The sequence below is a fragment of the Euprymna scolopes genome, chromosome 34 (genome assembly GCF_053919585.1).
Source record: "Euprymna scolopes isolate OS-2025 chromosome 34, ASM5391958v1, whole genome shotgun sequence".
Classification (NCBI taxonomy): Eukaryota; Metazoa; Mollusca; class Cephalopoda; order Sepiida; family Sepiolidae; genus Euprymna; species Euprymna scolopes.
In genome coordinates this window covers 63,396,403-63,407,605 of record NC_136515.1, presented here as the reverse complement: position 1 = coordinate 63,407,605, position 11,203 = coordinate 63,396,403, and positions in this window count along the sequence as shown.

Genomic DNA, 11,203 nt, shown 5'->3' with positions numbered 1-11,203 from the left:
CGTTGGTTCCTTTTGTAAATCATTGCAGCTATGCAATTATATCCTATTATAGCCTTCTTAACATGGCTTAAAATATATTTCAAACTTTGTCACTCAGATATAAAATTTATAAGACGGGAAGACAGAAAAATACAATTGCGAATTACTTAGGCCTTCTACCCAGTCAGGGATGACAGAACGAGTACATGCTACTCCTGTGGATTAATGGAAGGGTTCTGTCTGGAATTCTATGCAGATTTCCAAATTCGACAGAAAGATTCCCACAATCAACAAGATACGCCTGCAGAAGGTTACATCGACGAAAACATTGTGTGAATAAAACCAAAGATGAGGACAGTAATTCAAAGGGTTCAAGTACTACGAAGGACAATCTTTACTGAATTCACTCTTCGAAATTATGCTTTAGCATCTATGAGCAAAAATGATGAAAGACTTTTCATTACATTTGATACACGTTTTTCTTTCTTAATTCCGGAGTGACTTTATTTTTGATTTTCCTACGCGTGAACCGTATCACATTTGGTATCGTTGTCTACATGGGATAAACTATTAACATTTACTAAACTTGAGTATAATGATTATTCACTACTACCGCTACTTGACTGATATTCCTATTTACTTGCCTCCCCACGAGGGAAGAGTTAGACCCAAGGTACGTTTTAACGTGGGGGAAAACCGACTCCCCAAAAATAAGCACCGGGACTTGCATAAATTCACTCAAATATTTAAATAAAAATAAATACACTACCAAATAATTTAAAATAAACTTTTGTTTATTTTCGTTAAAAGAAATTACTTTTTAGTGTGCGCCAAGGTGGGAGTTGGTACGAAAGAAGGTATGGGGAAGAAGGTGAAAACTTGAGAGCGTGAGAGAAAAAGTCCGACTATGTGTTCTGGCGAAGTGAGAAAAAGAGAAAGTCAAGTAATGTTCTTTGATGTGCGATAAAACTGTCATTTCAGCTACTAAATTTCACTTGGCGAGCGTTGCTGTTGGTGTCGGTTATCCCTTTTCTGACGAAAGAAGTTCCCAGTGCCGTTTATATTTCTTCAGTGGCTCCCAGAGGTTTGCAATATTTTTTTTCTAAAACGAGCCCTAATTGGTCAAAAATTCATTTCTCAAGCGTCCTGCTTTTTGACCCAAGAGGTTTTGTGTGGGTGAATACTATAATTTCCATGCAAATGAATTTATAAATTTTAATGTATGTGTGTGTCTTAGAAAAATAAAATAAGAAACAGCACAAACTGAAGAAGGTCAGAGGTTACATCGCTAGGAACGTTGTATAAATAAAACGACGAATTAGTCTTCATTATGTTGGATATGCGTTTTTTTAAATCTCTATGCGATTAATTTTTATTATTTCCACATGTGAAATGTATCACATGTTGTATTGTATTCTACATGGCTGGGATCTACATTGAATATATTATCAAAATCTACTAAACCTGAATATCATGCTTAATCACTAATAACGCTACTTGACTGATGTTTTCTTTTTATTTGTCTGCTTAGAAGAACGCATGAGACAAGGACAATTGTAGTGGAGTGTACTATTAAAAAAATTACACTTTAACAGAAAAGTGTAAAGATGCACATTTTTTCTCACGTTTTTTTAATATATTCGTGGACAAGTTTGTCTAGTACAAATCGTAACTAGATTGTTTCACAAGGAAGTCACCATTTATCAAGGCCGGAGGTCCTCTGAGGATAAGTGTTAATGAATGTAAGGCGGTAGTGTAGTAATCGTTATTGGTGTAGATTGGGTAGAATTTGAATATTTAAGAGGAGGCTCAACAAGACCTTGTTTACATTATACTTGAAGGCTGCTATATTGTAATCGGTCGTGAAGAAGGCCAGTGGAGCAATGTTCCGCATGCAGGCAGTTCTAGGAAAGAAGCTTTATTCTGTATCGAAGCACAAAGCTTTCGAAATTCTGCCAGCTCTCCTGAAAGTTGAAGGTTCAATCCTCAGTGTGGGTTACTGAAAAATACAATTGCGAATTACTAAGGACGTCTATCCAGTCATGGCCGATGCTACACCTGTGAAATAAATAAAGGGTTCCATTCGAAATTCTGTCCAAATTCCTGAGTTCGATGGAAACATTTTCGAGTTCGACAAGATACACCTGAAGAAGGTCGGAGGTTACATCCACGAAAACGCTGTAAAAATCACACTCAAGATAAGAATAGTAGTCCGATGAATCATATAATACAAAAGAAACTTTGTTCATAAAATCGGCACGACTCTCCGATGAAGGTTTGCTAAAAGAGGAAGGAGGTGGATAAACCCTTTTCTGAAAAAGATAAACACCAAAGTGTAGGTACAACTCTGCTTAAAACTAGCCCAGCCATTCCAGTTGGAATCATGAACGCCTCATAAAGCTGCGGTTCAAGACATCTTACTATCATCAGTGTGTATGTTTCGACCCACATTAGGTTTGATGCGACAAAAGAACACTTTTATGAACAGTATGATGAGAACACTAAATCCACCTGTCAGAATGACAACTTGATAATCGTTTGAGATTTCCAAGCAACAGTAAGTAATGCCTACAACACTCGGAAGGAGTTCTCAGAAGTTAAAGAGGGGCAAGGCTAACAGACTACTGCTCCTCGACAAATGTGAAAAACACAGCCTCTGCATTACTAACACCTATTTCAGGGTAGCCGAGAAGTATAAAATTACATGGATACATCCTAGGTCCAAACAGTGGCACATGATAGACACGTGCTGAATGATGGATAGACCCCAGACATTTCAGGACAGTAATGGTATCACCATTTCCCATAAAAAAGCTAAAAAACGGTTAGAACTTCATCCAACATTGCTCGGCTAAAATATCTAATCTACCTTCTAAGCTTGATGATAAACTTCTTTGCTCAAAGTATGATAAAGTAAAATGATATTCATTCAAGGAAATCGTACTTGAGTCAAAGACAAGAGTTTTTGAAGAGTGAAGAACAAATCAAGGAATCCCTTAAGGCAAAGAATAAGAACTATATTAATAGCCTGGTCGCCCGGCGTTGCCCAAGTGTTTGTAGATGTATGTTAAAAGTGGTAGTAGGTAGGCAGGTTCGAACCCTTACCGTGAAGGAGGAATAGAACGTGAAATAAAAGTGACGCCTTTGCAGTTGCGACCATCGCCAAACCTTACGTGGCGAAGGTTTTTATTAAGGCTCGTCTATCGAAAAGAGGCGATGACTTTCGAAATTATCGGTGCAACAAGCGACCCCCTTTTGTAGAAAAGTCCCCAGTTGCGGGTGAAGGACTGAATTGTTTTTAGCCGATTTTTCGATATTTGTGGTCAAAAGGGTCGAGCTTCAAAACGATACCGATCTCATGAAAATCCGTTGCGTCTGTCGAAGGTTTTAGGCAGATATACATACATACATACATACATACATACATACATTTAAACAGACAGGTGAGATTTATATTATAGATGGTAGAATGATCATTCTTCTGTATCAAAACACAAAGCTTTCAAAACACTGCAAAACGAAATAAAAGCATCTGAAATTCAACAATATGCTGACACAAAATGCAAAGAATTTCTAATTTAATTGTTACCACCAGAGATAGGTGCCACAGAGCATCAACAGCAGTGATACACACTACGGGCTTTTGGGGATCTAACTGTTCCAGATCTTACGTCTGTAGTGTAGGGTTTAAGAGCCACCTCCGAAAACACAGATAAGTTGCCAAAATGAAATACCTTGTTCGAACACAGTAGGCTACGAAACCAAAAAAACAAAAACAAAAAAACAAAACAAAAAAAACAAAAAAACAAAAAAAATTATGTTTGTCTCAATCTGGAGAATCCCTTTTCGAGGAGCGAGATTTTCTCGCCATCAAAAATCGATTTTGTATCTGTACGGAAAATTGTAGAAAAAATGGTTTACTATTAAAGTGGCCATGCATGGGTGCGTCATGTGGAATCAAGCTAGTTGTGTTGTATATTGGAGTTTGAGTATGTGTACGTGTCACTATTCTCTATCTAGTGGCTCTTCACTATCTGAACCCAAGTTATCTTTGTGACCTATTTGAGTTCGTTCTGTGATCGTCTAAATGTTCTTATGTGGGTATGTGTGTATCAGACATGTATTCAACTTACCTTATCAAACTGTGTTGTTGGTGGTTGGTTCACCTGGAATGCTAAGACGATTTTTATTATTAGTTTTTATTCTCTTTCCAGGTGTTGGCCGCAAAAGAATGGAAAGTGAGTACCTTTGCTTGGGTGGATAATTCTATTAGTCTCTATTTTTGAGACATGTCAGTTCCCTCCCCGGTGAACGCGGTGGAGACGACTTGTTAAACCGTCCACACTTTTTGACATCCGACTTCCAACTCGTCTCTATGTCCAGCCAACCTGAATATGTGGTAACTGCCACGTTCTTCCGGTCAATTATTTTTGGAACTTCCGGTGCAACTTGTCCATTTTATAGTTTTGAAAAGTTTATTAAAACATATTCACATCTCATCTCTTGCTTACATACAAGTTATATAGATAGCTAGATAGAGATAGCTAGATAGCAAGATCGAGACAGATAGATAGCTAGATCGAGAGATACACATAGATATATAAATAGATCGGCAGACATATATATATATATATAACAGATAATGTCTTGTGTTCCACCTGGGTAGCAATGGAAGAGTAAGGAGTGTGGTGCCCACACCATTTATAACAAGTGATCTTGCAAATAACGCGAAATCTTGCTGCTCGACTGCATAAAAGTAGGCTGTCAGGAGAACACAAACAGATAGTTATACAAGAATCATTGGAGACAATTGTATGAGAAATCTTACAGACGAGAATTCTTGGAGATTGTTGTAGCATGTTACTAAGTAAATTTGCTGTCTTGCCTGTTTTTCCTTTTTTGTGTTACCGTGTCTTGTTCTGCCTTTGTGGGGTGGCAAGTAAACAGGGACTGGTGGTGAAAAAGAACTATGCATCAAATACGAAATTAAAATTCCTAATCCATTTCAAAAGATACTACGTAAAACGATAACACAGTTTTTAAATTCCTCTTTCGCCCATAGCTCACATAGCACACCCAGTCTTGCTACTTTGCATACATACATCGTATATTAACTGAGGATTGAAAGAGTGCAGTCCTCGTCATTCTTGATGAGTCCATAAAAGAGAACGAATTCGATGTTTGATTAGGACATAAAAAGGAAAGATCCTAACCTTTGACTTGGGAGCCGCAAGGGAATACAATAAAGTTTATGTTATTGCCAACCGAAAGAGAGAACTGAGAATAGAATCAAAGAGTTCGATTGCTTGAATTAGTATTGATAACATATAAATCAAAACACACTCTGATTTGTGTTTCTGAATGTTTTTAGATAAGGGTTGATAATTTACATTATTTAGATTATTCGGACTACTGTTCTCATCTTGAGTGTTATTCTTATAACATGTCGGCTGATGTAACCATCGGCCTTTTTCAATGTAGAAAATCTATTGACAAAGCAAACCAGAATACAAATACTTTAATGGTGAATGCTCTGACCAACTGCAAGCACTTGCACCTCCTCGACGTGACTACCCCCGACAACCCGACAAGCAACTAAGTTCTCCCTATTTACAGTAGAGACCCTTGGTAAGAAAGCCTTTTACTCCAATAGTTTCTTCCCCAGAACTGCAAGTCTTTGGAACTCCCTTCCGGAATTCTGCTTTCCCAACTGTACTGCTATGCAGAAGTTAAAGTGTAATGTGAACAAACATCTTGCTACTCATCTCCCTTCATAATGTCCCCGCAAATTATGTCCCCGATTGTAGCCCACTACTTCGAAGTGGCACTGTGCCTTGTTTGGGGTGAAAATTGAATTAAAAAAATTAAGAAAAAAAGAATAATCATACTCCAAGCCAGGGTTGGAGTATGATGATTCTGGTTTGTTTTGTCAATGGATTTTCTGCATTTCATAAAAAAATCATCTCTTTATCAAAAAATAATATCCATCTTAATGTTATTGTGTTCTACCAGTTTGAGAAAGGTCGGAGCTTGACTTTTTGGTGAAGGAACAATCAGTAAATACAAAGCATTTTTGATATAATGATTGATTATTAGTAGTACTTGCATTATTCGGACTGCTGCTCTCATCGTGACTGTTACTCTCATACCGTTTCGGCTAATGTAACCTCCGACCTTCTTAAGATGTACTTTGTTTAAATATTTTCTTTAATTTATATCATAAAAAATCACTTCTTTATGAAAAATCATGTCTACTTTAGCATTATGAGAACGGTTAAAGCTCAATATATATATATATATATATATATATATATATATATATATATATATATATATATATATATAATAGCAGAAGTACCCGTCGTTGACTGGGTTCAAAAACAGACCACAGAAAATGGACTGTGATTGATGATAGTATGATAGGTTATGTAAAGGAGGGGTTTGTAAAAAGATAGGCTTTGATACTCAAAAATGTTACCCTAAGCAAAATATGATTGAACTAAAGATAATTTCCGCGAAAATATATTTTTATATCAACTTTGTTTCCATTCGTAGCCAAGAGTGACTAACAAAGCGACGTTTCCTTACAAAGAGAAAATGTTATATATATATATATATATATATATATATATATATATATATATATATATATATATACAAGAAATAAATGTTACCATAGTCAATAAAAGTTACTTTTATGGTAGAAAAGTTCATTGGTTTGTATTTTTTAAGTAGTTTGTAATTTTTTTTTTAATTCATGAACCGGTTTAAAAAAAAAATCAAAATGGCAGCGACTTTGAAATGGAGAGACCTGAGAAGTCCAACGTAAACAAGTTCTTCATGAACTGCTCCCCTAAGTAATCCAATTTACAAAATTCTCATTACTTATGTTTATTACGCTATAATCAAATTGAGTAATGTACACTCATTAACCCTTATCCTCGAGTAGCCTCTGGGCCTTGTTAAATGGTGATTCCTGTGTAATATATATATATATATATATATATATATATATATATATACTTTATGTAAACACAGTCATAACTTACTACGATGTGCAGGCCGTTTCGATCATATTTGATCTCATCAGGCAAGAAGACTTAAAAATTCACAAATTGAAAAAGGGTTCAAGACAATTTTCTATTTCAGTGGAGACAAAATATACTTTGCCATGACTGGCGTGAAGCAAGGTTAATGTTCTTATGGATTTAAACTTAATTACAAAAATCAAATTTCAGTTAAAGACATGGTGTAAAAGGATATTTTGGGGGATGAATTAGAGAGAGTGATAAGAGAGGAAGGGTAATATAAATATATAGAGAGGGACATGAATTCGCTGAGAAAAGAGAGAAGGGAGTGGTGAAAACAGTTGAAATGTAAAAAACGAAAGTGTCAGAGGCCGATATTAACAATTTTATAATTCAAGTCATTTAAAAGTGTATTGACTATGGAAAAAAGGGTTAACTGAATTGGGTTATATTGTCTGTCTGTATCTCTCTCTCTCTCTCTCTCTCTCTCTCTCTCTCTCTATATATATATATATATATATATATATATGTATATATATATATATATATATTTTTTTTTTTTTATGATAAATACGGTTAACGTGCCGGACTGTGGTAAACATGGTCTGGAGTTTGATTCCTAGAAACAGTCAAACTATTCTGATGAGAGGTAGTTACCTTGAAACACGGGTGTATGTAGATCACTGTTTTAAAAGTAATAATATATATATATATATATATATATATATATATATATATATATATATATATATATATATACTAGCAAGCTTCCCATGTTGACCAGTCGTAAAATAAACTTAAATATGATATTTTAATTTTTGCATATTTTATATTTATAATCGTAGAGGAAATCCTCTATTAATCATTATATTGTACCCAAGATATAGCAGTGATTTCAAAAGTTAAAAAAAATATAAAGATTCAGTTGAGATGATCCCAAGATACAGCATTCCAATTTCCTAGCAGTAAATACTATACCTCTTACTATGGACTATGACAGCTCACAAAAATGGCCTTCAATAATTTTCTTCTGTTTACAGATAACTAAACGACCAAGTACTCTCCGATTCTCTCTCCTGTGATCTTGATTACGTTGTGCAATAGGGGAAGAGGTGGCTGGTTAACATTAATGCATCAAAAACCAGACTTCTATCTTTCCATCATCAATGCTCTGATATCAATTGAAATGAATGGCGCTTGTGTTGTCTGAGATGGAACACGTACATCAAATCCATTTCCAAGGCTGCTGCAAAAAATCGTGGGATCGTTCTACCATTCCAGTAGATATCTCACTGCTAATGTAATTCTCTACCTGTATAAGAGCCAAGTACGTCCAAGGATGGAGTACTGTTGCCACAGCTGGGCAGGAACTGCTAGAAGCAGCTTATCCTGCTTTGAGTTCAAAATAGACTTTGTAGCTTAGTGAGGAATGTGTTTTTCTCTTTCATGCAACCTCTATACTCCAGAAAAGATGTTGCTACCCTGTCTCTGCTTTATCATTATTGTTATCGTTTGAGCTCCAGTCTATGGTCTCCCCTGGCCTGACTCTCACGGAACGCACTAGTCTAGCTAAAACCACTATCAATAATTTCCTCTAATCTTTATCTGTGTCTAAAACCAAACGTAGATTCCATGAACAAAGCTTATTTCTTAGAGGTGTACATCTGTGGAACTCTGTTCAATTTTCTTACTTTCCTACTGACTACAATATGGTCAATTTCAAGTTCTTTATGATTCATCCCCTTAAGTAATCCAATTTACCAAATTTCAACCACTAAAGATTATTATGACATTTTCTTATTGACTACTGTACACTCACTAACACTAATCCCCGAGTAGCCTATAGGATTTGATAAGTGATGACTGCTTTGTAAACAAAAATAAAGTTGCTGGTGAAAAGACGTTCTGGTAAGCGAAATATGGATTTTTTGGGTTCGAATCTCTTGACGAGCAGTAATTATCACTTGCTACACAAATGATTGCAAAAGCATAACATACTAATATTTGTAGGTATAAACCCTGTTGATATTTGTTAGCAATATAATACATATATATATATTAGTGATGGGACGATTTCAATATTTTTCTTGATACATATACAAATTACTGATTCTGTACTAAATTCCTGATTCTGATACAACTACTGATTTCGAATCTTTATGAATCCTTAAATATTTATAATAATAATAATAATAATAATAATAATAATAATAATAATAATAATAATAATATTGTTATTTTCCCCGGTTACCATAAAAAGCGCGTGTTAAATGTGCATATATTTTCTATAAAATTAAAAACACACTTGTGGATGGTAATCTATAGTTTTAGTTTGCTGTTAGTTTCAAAATCAATAAATATTTATTTTTTATTATTACCATCAGCAGTGAACGGTTTTGTTTTAAACAAATCAAATAGAAAAAGATCATTTAAGCAATCGTTTTATGGCATCGGAAAATGTTTGGGATTTTTCCGATTCTCAATTCCGACTGAAGAATCCCGAAAGGATGAAACACTAGTGTCTGTAGGTATTTAATTATTATAGTAAAAAAAATAATTATGACAGCCCCTTTAAGAAATTCGTTTCTTATCGTTGAGCACTTTCAGTTGAATTAAAAGTCGGTCAATTTAGCTCTTATGCGTAGATCATCGTATAACGATTTGATCACTGTCTGTCTGACGTAATGAACATTTAAATTAAAATGTTTAAAAAATTCAACGCTATTTCGCGCGGTTGATGGTAGCCGAATGGATACGGCCTCCGCTAATCGAGCCAGAGATGTCTCGTGTCGCGGAGTTCGAATCATTCGACTGGTAGTAATCGTGACACCCTGCACTGAAGAATCCCGAAAGGATGAAACACTAGTGTCTGTAGGTATTTAATTATTATAGTAAAAAAAATAATTATATATATATATATATATATATATATATATATATATATATATATATATATATAGAGAGAGAGAGAGAGAGAGAGAGAGAGAGATCTTTGGGAAACCAATTTTTCCTATGCATTCTTTTTCTTCCTCCTTTTCTTCTACTTCACTCTCGCAGAGTTTTCCTAAAATCAATTTCATATCTTCGAAATGTGACTCCATTTTAACCAATTCCATCCACTTAGAATTCACGTTTCAAAGACATGATGAACAACATTAGATTTGGAGTCAATTTTCTTGCACAACTCTTCGTTATCTTTTGTTATTTCAATTGTGTGCAGCAGTGTACACGTGTTTCCAATGGGTGGTGGTGGTGGTGGTGGTGGAGGGGCGGTTATTTGTGTCTGATGGGCGCATCTGTGAATTGGCTTTTCAGACAAAATGAATGGACCTCAAAGTATATTTTCATGTTCGCTGAGAGCAATTTACTTGAGCCATTGAAATTACGGTAATTCTTAAAGATACAGCATGCATAAATGACACAAGAAAAGTGGAGAGAGGAAGAGGGATTGTAGTGTGGGAGGTGGAGCCTAGGGTAGAGAAAGGGAAAGAATGAACTTATGAGTGTGAGTGGAAGAGAGATAGGCAAAGAGAGAGAGAGAGAGAGAGATAAAGAGCGTGTGTGAGAGCAAGAGATGGATAGAAGAGGGAGAAATATATATATATATATATATATATATATATATAGAGAGAGAGAGAGAGAGAAAGGGAGAAGAGGGAGAGAGAGAAATCGAGGCGGGTTGGGTTGTGGGAGGAGGATGCTAATAGTGGAAACGAGAAAATGAAATTATGAGTGAGAGTGGAAGAGAGATAGGCAGAGAGAGAGAGAGAGAGAGAGAGAGAGCGTGTGTGAGAGCAAGAGATGGATAGAAGAGGGATATATATATATATATATATATATATATATATATATATATATAGAGAGAGAGAGAGAGAGTGAAATCGAGGCGAGTTTGGGTGTGGGAGGAGGATACTAAGAGTGGAAACGAAAAAATGAAATTATGAGTGAGAGTGGAAGTGAGAGACAAACAGAGAGAGAGAGAGAGGGAGAGAGAGAGTTAGTATGTGTGACAGCGAAAGACAAAACGTGAGAGAGAGAGAGAGAAAGAGGGGGTTGAGTTGGTGGGGGAGCGTGCTAAGAGTGGAAGTGAGAAAATGAAATTATAAGTGTGAGTAGAAGAGAGAGAGAGAGAGAGAGAGAGAGAGAGAGAGAGAGAGAGAGAGAGAGAGAGAGAGAGAGAAATATGTGTAGTAGCT